This window comes from Protopterus annectens, chromosome 15.part0 (genome assembly GCF_019279795.1).
Source record: "Protopterus annectens isolate FY-2018-M chromosome 15.part0, PAN1.0, whole genome shotgun sequence".
In the NCBI taxonomy this organism is placed as follows: Eukaryota; Metazoa; Chordata; order Ceratodontiformes; family Protopteridae; genus Protopterus; species Protopterus annectens.
The window spans coordinates 406,955,845-406,972,271 of NC_056749.1; the positions used below are offsets into that span (position 1 = coordinate 406,955,845).

Here is a 16,427-nt window from a genome sequence, read left to right on the forward strand (position 1 = left end):
AAAGAACCCAGATTCTCAACCACTGGCCCTAAGACACCAAGCAGTTTCTACAAAGTTCCAAATGAACAGAAATTACTAGTAAAGCCACCCCTGGCAGACCCTGCTGTAATTGCTGTATCCCCTGATAAACAGTTTAGACTGATTCCTTCAGCTTCTCTTCTGCCTACTGATAAGGATAGCAAAAGCATGGACAGGATAGGAAAGAAGGTTTACACTTCCTCCACCTTTACCTTCAGAGCCATCAACTACCAAACCCACATGATAAATTCACAAGCCACTACTCTTTTGGCATCCATCCCTGACTGCCCCACCAAAACTGAGATCACATCTAAACTGTCCCTGGCTTCTCAGGTAGCCAGACATTCTGTTAGATACAGTTATGCAGCAGAGGCGTCTGCAAGGTCTGCTGCTTTTGCATCAGTATTCCGCAGATATTCTTGGCTATGCCTCCAACCCCTACCAGAGGATTTCAAGTCTAAAATCATAGAGATCCAATTAGATCACAACCTCCTGTTTGGTAAACAGTCTGCAGACCTTTTCAAAAGCCTGCAGGAAAAAAGTAGAGCTTTATGACATCAAGCACTTGCTGGGGTCCCCCATTCCCAAGTACTACAGGAATTATCCTGCTAAGACCACCTTTGTCAGGAGCCCCCCCCCCCCGTGCTCCCCCTTCCTGGCATAGGAGAGGAAACGGGAGACAAACCTCCTCCAGACCACTTGCCTCACAACCCACTCAGACAGCCTTTTCAAGATAGAAGCAGAACCAGTAATGCTTGATTGCTTTGCCCACCTCTCCCCTTGTCAGCCCACCTCTCCCACTGCCTCCCCATTTGGAAATCTATTGCATCAGACTGCTGGGTATGGGCAGTCATAAAAAATGGACATATCATTTCTTGGAAGGAAAAACCCCTTCCAAGGGGCATTCCTTTTCCCCAAAAAAATCAGCTCCACCTCATCCCTCACACACTGCAAGACCTTCTGAGATTAGGAACCATAGAACCTGTCCCTCCAGGGCAGGAAGGAAAAGGCTTCTACTCGAGACTTTTTCTGGTCCCCAAAAAAGACTGCCCTTGGAGACCAATACTAGATTTATCCTTTCTAAACCTTTTCCTAAAAGTTCCATCATTGAGAATGTTATCCCTTCAAACACTTCTTCCATTATTGCCAGCCCAGGCTTTTATGTGGCCACTCTAGATATAAAGGAAGCTCATTTCCATATTCCCATAAAGCCCTCCAACAGAAAATTCTTAACGTTTCACTAGGCCCTGTTCTCATTTTCAATTTACAGCTTTGCCCTTTGGTTTGTCTATTGCACCCAAGGTATTTACAAAATGCTTAGCCCCAGTCTTAGCTTTCTGCAGAACCAAAGGTGTCCAAATCTATCCTTACCTAGACGACATCCTCATTCTAGCAGAAAAGAGAGGACACCCTTCAAAACCATCTGAGGTTCACCACTTCCCTACTTCAAAGCTTGGGATTCACCCTCAACCTCCTAAAATCATCCTTAATCCCAGAGCAGGACAAAATCTTTCTGGGCTGCAGGATCAGAATAGACCTGATGCAGGCTTTTCTCCCTCAGGACAAAGTTCGGTCTCTCTCTCCACTTACTTCCAAAGCGTATTACAGGTTCAGCGGATATCTGCAAAAGAATTCTTGCGGATCCTGGGACTCGTGGCAGCCACCATCCAAATGCTGCTCCTAGCCAGAATGTACATGTGAAAGCTCCAATGGTACCTGAAAAATGTGTGGTCACAACAACATCCCCAAGAGCAACAAATTACCCTTCTGCCCTGCCTCAGAAAACAACTAAAGTGGTGGATCCAGCAAATACTTCTGAACCCAGGCGTTCCACTACAACCACCCTCCCCAATCCAGCATATGCATACAGATGCATCAGACCTAGGGTGGGGGGCTACCATGAAAGGTTTCATGATGCAGGAGGCCTGGAATCCTACCCTCCAAAAGAAACATATCAATGTCAGGGAAATTACTGCAGTTCTTCTAGCCTGAAAACCTTCCTTCCATTCCTTCAACTGGGCTTCCTTCAGATATTCACAGACAACACCACAGTCATGTGGTATCTCAAGAAATGGAGAGGGACCAAGGCCTACCTCCTATGCCGGATAACATTACAAATTTGGGACCTCACATCCAGGCACAGCTTAACCGTGCAGACAACATAAATCCTCTCTCAGGACAAAAAAACAAATGGATATTCTCTGCAGAACATCCTCCCTACAGCATGAGTGAATGTTGGACAGGGATACCTTTCTAGATATTGTCCACCAGTGGGGCACACCTCAGGTAGATCTGTTTGCCTTCCCCCAGAACAGACAATTGAAAAAAGTCTGCACCAAGGATCACCCTCCACTTGCCTGGAGGGGTAGATGCCTTCAGCATTCCATGGAAGGGACAGTTTCTATACGCTTTTCCACCCTTCCATCTCATTCAAAGCCTTCCTGAAAATCAGGTAGGACAAACCAAAAATCTTGCTGGTGACTCCCTACTGGCCAAGGCAGCACTGGTTCCCCCCTAGTTCTCTCATTAGCCAAGGGCAATCACCACAAGTTACCTCACAAGGTGGACCTACTCACACAACAAAAGGAAGATCTAATTCACCAACTGCAGGTGTTAGGCCCAACACTTTGGGTGATAAACTTCAAATCCCTTTCAGACACCATTACTCAGAGGATGTGCTTTTAGTCTTGAGGGAGGTAAGGAAGCCTACTAATAAGAAATCCTACTTATTGAAATGGGAAAGATTCTCCAAATGGTGTCTCCATAAGGACAGGGACCCCTGCCAGGCATACCCCCCCCCAGTCCTTACCCCATGTGTGTGAACTAATTAAGGCTGGTCTTTCGTACTCTTCAGTGAAAGTCCACCTATCAGTAATTTCAGCCTCTCTGCCACTAGATCCCCCTTTACTCTCCAAACTAGATGTCAAGCTATTCCTGAAAGGGGTCTTGCACATCAGACCACCAAGAAAACCCATCCCACCCCCCACCCCCCCGGGACCTAAATGTCATTCTGGAAAAACTAACACTGGCCCCTTTTCAACCAGCTAGTGCTGCTACCTTCCAAATATGTACATGGAAGATTGTACTGCTGGTGGCCCTTACCTTAGCTAGACGAGTGTCAGAATTACAAGCTCTTATGGCATGCCGTCCCCACACTACTTTCCACAAGGATAGAGTGACCGTACGCACTAATCCTTCCTTCATGCCGAAAGTGGTCAACGAACTGTCCCTAAACCAATCCATTCACCTGGCCACCTTCTTTCCCTCTCCAACCAATGACAGTGAGAGGATACTCCATTTCCTGGATGTGCACAGACAACCAAGATTCTACCTAAACAAAACTAAGTCCATCTGAAAATCTAACCAACTGTCTGTATCCTTCCACCGTAGGGCAATGGGCAAGGCAGTCTCCAAGCAAACGCATTTCCTGTTGGATCTGGAAAGCTATTTCCTTCTGCTACTCCCACCGTGACAGGCACTTACCCCAGGGGGTAAGAGCTCACTCTACCAGGGGCATGGCAACCTCCAAAGCCTTCCTCAAAGGCCTGGACACAGCCTCCATCCTAGAAGCAGCCACCTGGTGCACAATTCACACCTTCATCAAACACTGCAAATTGGACCACCTCTCCAGAGCCTGGGCAGGGTTTGCTAAAGCAATCCTGCAGGGTTTTGTGGACTGTTACTTGTACCTCCACACTTCCCTCTAATTAAGCTGTGGTACTCCCCACACTAAGAATATTGCAACATAGGAATAGAAGGACATAGAATAGTTGTGTAAAATCTTACCATAACCATAGATGTCCTTCTCTTCCATGTTGCAGTATTCCTTCTCACCCACCTTATCCCCCTTAGTGACTACCAACATATTTTTAGGGCACTCTGAAGCTCTACCCTACATCAGGAGCAGACTAGCCAGCATATGACACTTTGCACCTCTGGTTCACAGCTCTTGATGTTCATCGTGTTACCTTGCTGCAGTCATCACACTTGGGTTATCTTGCCGTCAGGCGGTCCCGCAGTTGGCCCGAATTCCAAAGTCTTGGTCCGGCGTCGGTTGCTGTCGCTTCTTCCCTGACGTCAGTGCGCCAGGGGTATATAAGAGGCATCCGTTGCCATTTTCTTCAGTCTTTCTTGCTGTGCGGTGCCCGAAGCAGAAGCAGTTCGCAAGTGTCGGTCGGCCGACACCTGAAATTTTTGATTTGAATTTCAGTCCGAAGTCTTCAGTAAAGCTAAGTACCCCGTTGGGGAACATTTTCTTGCCCTACTTCGGTAGGAAATTTAATTACACTATGCCGTCAGAGCAACCGACTACCGGCGAGTATAAAAAAATGCAAAGATAAAGACAGGCAGCCTAGATCCAAGCCAGACTCCAAGGCCTCAGCTGGGCTGGTCACCGGTTCTCCTCTTTTCAGTGAGGTGCCTACGCAGCCCCTGGCGACCACAGAATTGCAACCCCAGACCGCTTCGGATTCTCAAGCAGAGAGTTCTAGGCCGACGCAGCCATTTTCTTTAGGCCCTACTGACAACATTGCAGGAGAAGCCAGTGGAAACACCTTCGGTTACAGAAGGTGTCTTCAGACTACTCTCACCATAAAATCTTATGCTAAGCTTAAGACTCCTCTAAAACCAAAAAAGACTGCACATCAGTCTCCAGTTCAAGGCCCCATGCCTAAGAAACAGATGCTTAAAATGGCTGAAGATTTGATTTCTTTAATCAGGGGTTCCCAACTCCCCCCAGACAAAAGGCCTAGACAAGAGGATTATGCCTCCTCTGATCAAGTGTCTATTTCCTCAAGCTCCTCTGTGGAACAGGATTACTCCTTTCCCCCTTATGAAGATTCTGAAGATTCCATTCCCTCAGCTTCTCCCCCTGATGACTATTCCTTTGGGGAAACCTTACATACCATGAGGGAACATTTCCACTGGGAAAGTCAAGACTACTCCGACTCAAAGAAAAGGCTCCGAGAGTTTCTTTTACTCCCCCAGCACAGACCACTCGCTATCCCTCTAGTTTTAGACATTGTGGATGATGTTTACTTAGAATCTAGTCTAAATCCAGATTCTCTGCCTCCTGCTCCAACCAAACCAGACCGATATTATAGAGTGCCTGACTCGCACAAATTCCTTTACAAAAGCCCTGTTGCTGACCCAGAGACAATCTCCCAGGGTCCCAAAGGGGCTAAGGCTTCTATGGCTAAAAATCCTGTACCCTCTGAAAAGGACTCCAGAGCACTAGATAGGTGGGGGAAAGAAGGTTTACACCTCAGCTACTCTAGCTGTGAGAGCACTAAATTGTCAATTTCACATGCTGAAATACCAGCAATTCCTAATGTCTCAAATAAAACAAAAGATGAGCACGCACCCTCAACAGTCTGAATTCAAGGAAATGCAGGATCTGTTTCATGCAGCTGAACAGGTGGGCAAACATACTTTACAATGTGGATTTGATTCCTTGGCTGCTTCCTGTAGAGCAGCTGTTACTGGGTCTGTTATACGTAGGCATGATTGGTTAAAGGAACAAACTCTGCCTGATCATGTTAAAGCAAAGTTACTAGATGCACCCTTACAGCAGGATGTCTTAGTTGGAGTTAAAGCAGCAGAGGTTTTAAAGAAAATGGAGGATAAGGCAAAATCTATGCAGACGGTCAAAGATTTCTTACAGGTACAACCCCCACGCTTCAGCAGAAATTGGCCAACAAAAAATTGGTCCTTTCCAGCTTCTGACAGACCACAGAAGGGTAAATACAGACGCCCAAGGGGCAGAGGTCAAGCACAAATCCCTTACAAACCTCGCCAATGGGGCACTGCAACACAGAAGGGAGGAGAAGACAGGTCCCAAACTACTAGTAGACAAACACAATGACTTAAACCTCAAACTGCCAAGCAAAGCTCTCTTGGCAGCTCCCTTGGGAGGAAAATTAACACTTTTTGCATACAACTGGCGCATCATCACAAAGGACAAATGGGTCCTAGACATTATCTCACAAAGATACAGATTCCATTTCCACACATTACCAAGGATAATGCCAAACCTGCCACAAAGTCAATGGGCAGAGGCACAAAAACAAATTACAGCTCTCATGGACATGAGAGCCATGCAACTGGTACCCACACAGGAGCAAGGCCAAGGATTTTACTCAAAGCTCTTTCTAGTCCCCAGAAAGGACAAGGCTTGGAGACCCATTCTGGACCTTTCGATTCTAAACACTTTCTTGCAAGTACCCAAATTCAAGATGCTAACACTACAGCAGCTTCTTCCCATGCTGGGCAAGAAAGCTTGGCTAGTAACATTGGACCTCAAGGAGGCATACCTGCATGTCCCTATCAGACAAAATTGCAGAAGATACCTCCGTTTCATTGCAGGTTCAACCCATCACCAATTCTCTGCACTGCCCTTTGGCTTATCTACTGCGCCCAGGGTCTTCACAAAATGCCTGGCTCCAGTAATTGCATACTGCAGACAAAGAGGAATTCAAATATACCCATACCTGGACGACTGCCTCATCCAAGCAGAAAGCAAGGACATTCTCTTACAACATCTGGCTTTTGTAAAACACCTTCTAAGTTGCCTAGGGTACACAGTAAACAAAATGAAATCAAAACTAGTGCCCTCACAAAATGACATTCCTAGGTGCCAGCTTGAATACAATGGCCCAGATGGCTTATCTGACGCCAGACAAACAACAACTAACTCAATACTTCAAAATAATGGCAACAAAGACCCAACTCCCTGCAAGAAAAATTCTGCAGGCCTTGGGCTTCATGGCATCTTGCACACTACCAATACCATTTGCAAAACTGCATATGAGGAAATTACAATGGTACCTGAAAAGCGTATGGACTCAACACAGCCACAGCTTGGCAACAATGATACCTCTCATTCCCTGCCTTCAACAGGAGTTTCTATGGTGGTCACAGGCATGTCACCTCAACAAGGGTCAGCCTTTCAACTTACCCCCAGCCAGGCAAACTATGACAACAGATGCATCGGACTATGCCTGGGGGGCACACATGGCAGGACAGTGCATTCAAGGCATATGGACTGCAGATCAAAGAAATCTGCACATCAATCAAAAAGAAATGCTATCTGTACAGAATGCTCTGACAGCCTTCAAGGACCTCTTACATCCAGGACAGCTTATAATAAGGACAGACAACACCACAGTAATGTGGTACATAAACAAGCAAGGGGGTACACACTCCTACCCTCTATGCAGGCAAGCAGTGACCTTGTGGAACACAGCATTGGCTTACCAAGTTCAATTACAAGCTCAATTCCTGCCAGGAAAAAAGAACACATTGACAGACCTAAGCAGGAACATCATGGATCCCCATGAGTGGAAACTAGATCCACAAGTATTTGCAATGATAACTCAAAAATGGGGGCGCCCAGACATAGACCTGTTTGCCAACCCCCAAAACTATCCGCTATCAAAATTTTGCACCAGGACATTTCACCATCAAGCTTGGAAAGTGGACGCACTCTCATTCAGTTGGAAAATGCTGACAGTATATGCCTTTCCTCCATTGCCCCTTCTCACAAAGGTGCTGCTGAAAGTCAGGATGGAGAGACCCCGAATGATACTCATTGCCCCAGACTGGCCACGCCAGCACTGGTACCCACTACTAAGGAACATGGCCCATGGCCCACCATGGATTTTACCACAAATTCCTCATCTGCTCACACAGCAAGACAATCAGATTCTACACAGCCAGCTCAAAACCTTAAATTTGGCTGCATGGCAAATCACCTAAGCAACCAGCCAGCTCCTCTTTCACAAGCTGTTACGGATGTCATTCTGGAGGGCAGGAGGCCCAGCACCAAGAAAGCCTACTCAGACAAATGGAAAAGATTTTGCGCCTGGAACCAAGCTAAAGGCCAAAATACCCTTGAGCCGGACATACCTCAGATTCTACAATATTTAACTAAGATGTTGCACAAAGGACTTTCTTTTTCATCTATTAAAATCCACACCTCAGCTATTTTAGCTCACTACAACACGGATCCTCCCTTATTTTCACATCCACTTCTAAGGCAGTACTTCAGAGGGACCAAAAACATTAGACCTCCCAGGACAGCACCAACACCAACTTGGGACCTCAACTTTGTTCTGGAAAAACTTACGCTGCCACCTTTTGAGCCAGCTTTCTCAGCTGATTTACAGTTTATATCATGGAAGACTGCCCTGCTGCTAGCAATTACTTCAGCCAGAAGAGTCTCAGAGTTACAGGCACTAATGGCAGTAGAGCCTTTCCTCATTTTTCATCAAGACAGTTTCTCTATGAACTAACCCCTCCTTTATGCCAAAGGTGGTATCCAGTGTGGCTCTAAATCAAACCATCCATTTACCCACCTTCTTCCCAAATCCACAGAGCAAAGAAGAAAGACTCCTGCACTCCTTGGACATTCACAGGCAACTATGTTACTACTTGGATAAAACTAAGGTTTTCAGAAAATCTGACCAGCTTTTTGTATCATATGCTACAGCATCACAAGGAAAGGCTATCTCAAAACAGACCATTTCCAAATGGATAGGACATTGCATACGTTTTTGCTACACCCATCATGGAAAACCAGTTCCTGCTAGCATAAGGCCCCACTCCACCAGGGCAGCAGCTACATCTACAGCCTTCCTTAGGGGGGTGCCAACTAAGGATATTCTGGAAGCTGCAACTTGGAGTTCAGTACACACTTTCACCAAACACCATCACTTACCACTTTGCTCTAAGTCTAGAGCTGGCTTCGCCACTGTAGTTTTGCAGGGCCTTCTAGCCTCCTCTAACCCTGTTTGACTCCACCTCCCATCCTTAGCTTTGGGATTCAACCCAAGTGTGATGACTGCAGCAGGGTAACACGATGAACATAGTACAGTTTTGTACCTACCATAAATGTAGATGTTCGAGTGTATACCCTGCTGCAGTCCAGGTTACCTTCCCTCCATCCCCTCTGACCTAACTGAAACCTTTCAATACCTTAAAATTTGATGCAACCTTTGTAGTGTATTTGCTTATAGCTGGAGGGATGTTTTGTTTGTGCTAAACTTTTATTATTGGTACTATCTACTGACCACCTTTGGGGGGGGGGGCACCTGACATCTGGGGCAAGAAAAACTGAAGAAAATGGTGTCAGATGCCTCTTAAATACCCCTGGCGCACTGACGTCAGGGAAGAAGCAACAGCAACCGATGCCAGACCAAGACTTTGGAATTCAGGCCAACTGCGGGGACCACCTGATGACAGGATTACCCTAGTGTGATGACTGCAGCAGGGTATACACTCAAACATCTACATTTTTATGGTAGGTACAAAACTGTACTTTCCTTTTACTACCCCAGCCCAGACCTCTTGCTATCCCTCCTGTTCTGGATATTGTGGATGATGTTTACTTGGAGTTTAGTTTAAATCCAGACTCTCTTCCTCCTGCTCCAGCCAAACCAGACGGATACTACAGAGTACCTGACTCACACAAATTCCTTTATAAAAGCCCTGTAGCTGACCCAGAAACAATTTCCCAGGGTCCTAAGGGAGCAAAAGCTTCTATGGCTAAAAATCCTGTGCCCTCTGAAAGGGATTCCAGAGCCCTAGATAGATGGGGAAAGAAAATATACACCTCAGCTACTCTGGCTATGAGAGCATTAAATTGCCAGTTTCACATGTTGAAATATCAACAATTTCTAATGTCTCAGTTAAAACAAAAAATGAGCACACATTCAGGACTGCCTGAATTCAAAGAAATGCAGGATCTGTTGCATGCAGCTCAACAGTTGGGCAAAAATACTTTACAATGCAGATTTGACTCATTGGAAGCTTCCTGTAGAGCAGCTGTTACTGGCTCTGTCATACGTAGGCATGCTTGGTTAAAAGAACAAACCCTCCCTGACCATGTTAAAGCAAAATTATTGGATGCACCTTTACAACAGGATGTATTATTTGGTATCAAAGCAGAAGAGGTTTTGAAACAAAAGTCTATGCAAACGGTCAGGGATTTTTGGCAGGTACAACCCCCTCGATTCAGCAGAAATTGGCCAACAAAAAATGGTTCTTTCCAGCTTCAGACAGATCACAGAGGGGCAAATACAGATGCCCAAGGGGCAGAGGTCAGTCACAGGGCCCTTACAAACCTCGCCAATGGGGTCTGCTACCGAGAAAGGAAGAGAAGACAGGCCCCAAGCTAGCAGAAGACAAACCCAATGACTATCCTCAAACTACCAAGCAAATCTCTCCTGGCAACTCCCTTGGGAGGAAAACTAGCATTTTTTGCAGACAACTGGCACATCATCACAAAAGAAAAATGGGTTCTAAACATTGTCTCTCAAGGATACAGATTCCACTTTTATACCTTACCAAGGAACAAAGGAATGCCAAACCTGCCACCAAATCAATGGGCAGAGGCACAAAAACAAATTACAGCTCTCATGAACATGAGAGCCATTCAACAGGTACCTACACAGGAGCAAGGACAAGGATTTTACTCAAGACTCTTCCTAGTCCCAAGAAAGGACAAGGCATGGAGACCCATTCTGGATCTTTTAATTCTGAACACCTATCTGCAAGTACCAAAATTCAAGATGCTAACACTACAGCAGCTTCTTCCCATGCTTGGCTAGCCACTTTGGACCTCAAGGAGGCATACCTGCATGTCCCTATCAGACAAATTTGCAGAAGATACCTCCGCTTCACTGCAGGTTCAAAGCATTATCAATTCTCTGCACTGCCCTTTGGCTTATCTACTGCGCCCAGGGTCTTCACAAAATGCCTGGCACCAGTAATTGCATACTGCAGACAGAGGAATTCAAATATACCCGTACCTGGACGACTGCCTTATTCAAGCAGAAAGCAAAGACATTCTTTTAAAGCATCTGGCATTTGTCAAACACCTTCTAAGTTGCCTAGGGTACACAATAAATGAAAAGAAATCAAAACTAGTGCCCTCATAAAACATAATATTCCTGGGTGCCAGCTTGAATACAACGGCCCAGATGGCTTATCTCATGCCAGACAAGCAACGACAGCTGTTTCAATATTTCAAAATAATGGCAACAAAGACCCAACTCCCTGCAAGAAAAATTCTGCAGGCCTTGGGATTCATGGCATCTTGCATACTACTAATACCATTTGCAAAACTGCATATGAGGAAATTACAATGGTACCTGAAAAGTGTAAGCTTGGAAACAATGATACCACTCACTCCCTGCCTTCAACAGGAGTTTCTATGGTGGGCACAGGCATGTCACCTCAACAAGGGTCAGCCTTTCACCTTACCCACAGCCAGGCAAACTATGACAACAGATGCATCAGACTATGCCTGGGGAGCACACATGGCAGGGCAGTGCATTCAGGGCAAATGGACTTCAGATCAGAGGCATCTGCATATCAATCAAAAAGAAATGCTAGCAGTACAGAATGCCCTAACAGCTTTCAAGGACCTTCTACACCCAGGACAACTAATGATAGACAGACAATACCACAGTCATGTGGTACATAAACAAGCAAGGGGGCACACATTCCTACCCTCTATGCAGGCAAGAATGACCTTGTGGAACACTGCACTGTCTTACCAGGTTCAATTACAAGCACAATTCCTGCCAGGACAGAAAAACACATTGGCAGACGACCTAAGCAAAAATATCATGGATCCACACAAATGGAATCTAGATCCACAAGTATTTGCAATGATAACTCAAAAATGGGGATGCCCAGACATAGATCTGTTTTGCAAGTCCCCACAACCACCTTCAAAAATTATGGACAAGGACCTTCCACCCACTAGCTTGGAAAGTGAACGCCCTCTCATTCAGTTGGAAAACATTAACAATGTATGCCTTCCCTCCACCACCTCTTCTAGCAAAGGTACTGCTGAAATTCAGATTAGAGAGACCACAAATGATACTCGTTGCACCAGACTGGCCACGCCAGCATTGGTACCCAATTTTAAGGAACATGGCCCACGGCCCACCATGGATTTTGCCACAAATTCCTCACCTGCTCACCCAGCGAGATCATCAGATTCTACACAGCCAGCTCAAGACTTTAAACCTGGCTGCATGGCAAATTACCTAAACAACCAGCCAACACCTTTATCCAAAGCTGTTATGGATGTCATTCTGGAGGCCAGGAGACCCAGCACCAGGAAAACCTATTCAGACAAATGGAAAAGATTTTGCGCCTAGAACCAGGCTAAAGGCCTAAACCCCCTTGATCCAAACATCCCTCAGATTCTACAATATTTAACTGAGATGTTACACAAAGGACTTTCCTTTTCATCTATTAAGATCCACTCCTCAGCAATTTCAGCTCATTACAGCACGGATCCTCCTTTATTCTCACATCCACTCCTGAGACAGCTCCTCAGAGGGGCTAAGAACTTAAGACCGCCAAGGAGAGCTCTAACACCTACTTGGGATCTCAACTTTGTTTTGGAAAAGCTTACACTACCGCCCTTTGAACCAGCTTTTTCTGCTGATTTAAAATTTATTTCATGGAAAACTGCCCTACTACTAGCAATAACCTCAGCTAGAAGAGTCTCAGAGCCATGGGCACTAATGGCAGTGGAACGTTTCATCATTTTTCATCAAGACAGAGCCTCTCTCCGAACGAATCCTTCCTTTATGCCAAAGGTGGTATCCAGTATGGCCCTAAACCAAACCATTCACTTGCCCACCTTCTTCCCAAATCCCTAGAACAAAGGAGAAAGACTCCTGCACTCTTTGGACATTCACAGGCAATTACGTTACTACTTGGATAAAACTAAGGCTTCCAGAGAAACTGACCAGCTTTTTGTAGCCTATGCTACAGGATCACAAGGAAAAGCTATCTCAAAACAGACCATTTCAAAATGGATAGGGCATTGCATACATTTCTGTTACACACATCATGGGAAAACAGTACCTGCTAACATTAGACCCCACTCCAGCAGGGCTACAGCTACATCAGCAGCCTTTCTCTCAGGGGAGTGCCAACCGAGGATATTCTGGAAGCTGCTACTTCGAGTTCAGTGCACACCTTCACCAAACACTATCACTTACCTCTATACTCTAAGACTAGAGCTGGTTTTGCCACTGCAGTTTTACAGGGCTTACTAGCTTCTTCTAACCCTGTCTGACTCCACCTCCCATCCTTAGCTTTGGGATTCTACCCAAGTGTGATGACTGCAGCAGGGTAACACGATGAACATAGTACAGTTTTGTACCTACCATAAATGTAGATGTTCGAGTGTTCACCCTGCTGCAGTCCAGGTTACCCTCCCTCCATCCCCGCTGAACTAGCTGAACTTATCTCTACCACTCTATCCTATACTACCTCTGTGGTGTATTTGCTTGTGCCTAAGGGTTTTGTTTTATTTTTATATAGCTATATGTATGCGTGTATGTATGTATGTATGTATATATATATATATATATATATATATATATATATATATATATATATATGTATATATATATATATATATATATATATATATATTTATTTTTGTCTACCTATTGGGGGCACCTGACATCTGGGGCAAGAAAAACTGAAGGAAATGGTGTTGGATGCCTCTTATATACCCATGGCGCACTGACGTCAGGGAAGAAGCGACAGCAACCGACGCCGGACCAAGACTTTGGAATTCGGGCCGACTGCGGGACCGCCTGATGGCAGGATAACCCAAGTGTGATGACTGCAGCAGGGTGAACACTCGAACATCTACATTTATGGTAGGTGCAAAACTGCACTTTATTCTCTATGGGATTGTCACACTGGGCATAGGTTCTGAGGACTGTGCAGGCAGATATCACATTTAAGGTCCCTGGTTTATGGCCCTAAGTGCGACGTCTCACACACTTACAGCAGCCAGGCTTAAGCTTTTCTATAGGAGCCGACATTTGGGTCGCTTGAGGCAGAGAATCCCACCCTAAGAATACTGCAACATGGAAGAGAAGGACATCTATGGTTATAGTAAGATTTTTCACAACTATTCTTTCTTACTCATGGCTAAATCTACATGTAAAGATGTTAATACTTTTAGCCAGAGGTTAGGTACTGCATCTGGGCCTGGGGTTTTCAAATTAGCTTTTCTTAACTTTAACATTTTTCTGGCTGCTCATCCCATTTCATATTCGGTTGAACTATTTATTCTTTCTTTTACATCTATCCATTCAGCATCTTTGTTCCACAGGATCTTCATAGACATTTCTCCAAAATATATTTATTTCTTTGGTGATGTTTCAGTTCTTTTTGCCTTGTTTCCCAATTCTCTATAAAACTTTTTGGGTCATCAGTAATTTGCTTATTTTGTACTTTTATTTATATTTGTATATCTTCTAAGTTTTTCTGCCTGTGCTGACATTTTTGGTTTATTTGCGATAGTACACGATAGATCTTGATTTGTTCTGATACTGCGCATTGCCTTTATCATGTCTGTCTGAGTGTTTTTGTTGATCTGTTCCCTATTCTATACTCTAACAGTGACATGGTCTTAATTGCTTTATAGTTTTCTCTGTTTGATACTTCCATGATTGCATTTGATTTCTTCCCTTCCTGTGTTTTTGTGGTGAGACTTTATCTGTTGTTAATTTAGCTACACAGTAATATATCGTTACTTCTGCTATATCGCATGAATTTCTATGAACAGTGCTAAATTACTGTTTTCATTTTTTATCAAACCTCTTTTTGGGTTTTATTGATTTTTCTGTAGTCTGTTTTTCATTTATCTTAATATGTCTGTCAATCTCTATTAAATTAAGTAACTCTTCTGTTAGATAATTTTCTTCTAAACTAAGGGCATATTCTTAGTTCTCCATTTGCTGTGAGCATTCTACAGAAAGTTTCAGGACATCTTTCTGTGACACTTTCTCGTTAGTTTCATCCTGCATTAACTTTTGCTCTTTCTTATGGGTACTGAGTGGCCTATCACTCCACAACTTCAACTGTGTCAGAATTGCCAGTTTCCATACCCTTCCCTTGCTGTGCAATTCGAACTGAACTTTTGTACTGGTTTCCCGTGGAAGGCTTCAAAGTAACTTCATATGGCAACTGATCAGATGTTTCACGCTGTATTGGTTTCTCCATAATTTGGGGATCCCTTACTCTATCCTGCTGTGGTGTTACCAGAGTTAGATTTTCTACACCAAATCCTTACTTTCGTAGCTAATCCATACTATCTGTTTATATTTCTTTAACTTCTCCATTAATTCTTTTTTTATACTCTTGCCCTGTGTTTTCTTTTTTGTATTGTAAAATTTTCCATATCTGGATTTCTTTGCCTTTATTTCTCTTCAAATATCTTTGGTGCTGCTCTTTTTGTGTTGATTAGTTTTGCTTTCTACTTTGCACCGTATAAAATCTCTTTCCCATGTCCATATTTCTGCTTCAAATGTGACCTACTCCTCCTTTCTCTCCTTAATTGGGGGACTTGTTTCATCATGCTATGATATAACCCATGTTAGACTTTTTACACAAAATCCTTCACTTCACAAGGTATTCCATAACTTCAGCTTCTGTTTTTTTTTTTAACTTTTACTTTAATGGTCTGTTCTGTGTTCCCTCTTTGTGATCTTTTTTGTATTGTGAAACTCTGTAGCTGGATGCCTTTGGCTGGATTTCTCTTCGAATATCTTTGAGGCAGCTTTTTTGTATTGATTAATTTGGCTTTCTCCTTAGCGTAAATATTACAGCATATCAGATCTCTCTCTTCCCATGTCCAAACGTTTTTATACCTTTCAAAAATCTATAGATTTTGTTCTTTAAATTTTCGCAGTTCCTCAGTTGCTTCTTTTTCCAGACATCCCATAGTTTCCTGGTCTGTATAATGTTTTTCATAAATCTGTTATATTAACGAAAACAAATTTGCATTTGAAGCTTTTTGGAGTTTTTCTTGCGCAACTATTTTTCTTCTGATTTTGCTCTGAATCCCTTTGTATATCTTCTGTCTGGAAATTCTGGGCTTTTTGGATGATGGTAACATTTCTTTCTTATCCGTAATAGTCCACTCTGGTATCTGTGTGGCTATGTTTTGGCCTATCAGTTTTTGTGGATTATTACTTCCTTCTACAACAGAGGGTCGATCCCTCCCACTGAGCCTGGCATTGCCCCATTCCAGGAATGTTTGTGCCTTGAGGATTTTCTAAACTGTCATTTTTTCCAGTCCTGGCACCAGTGCGCCTACCAGGATTTGCACTTTTTTATCCTAGGTCTTCTGCACTCAGCTCTGTTTTATTTTTAACCTACTTGTGGCTATGATGTATGCTAGCTAGCTATTGATTTATTTATTAATTGTCTAATATTTTATTACCAGGAAAGTCTAACCGGGCAGAAACCCATTTTCAATATAGGCCTAGGGAGAAAAGCTCCAAATTGTACAAGTATAAAATACAGTCTATGCATAACTGTTGTATTTGTGAGATTTTGTGAAGAGCAGGGTCTACCTC

At 43.9% G+C, this 16,427-nt stretch overlaps 1 protein-coding gene across 1 annotated transcript in view; it reads left to right on the forward strand.

Annotated features, from left to right (window-relative positions):
* BRWD3 (bromodomain and WD repeat domain containing 3) overlaps positions 1–16,427 on the forward strand; it is a 1,896,258-nt gene that overhangs the window by 407,768 nt on the left and 1,472,063 nt on the right. The window lies entirely within an intron of this gene.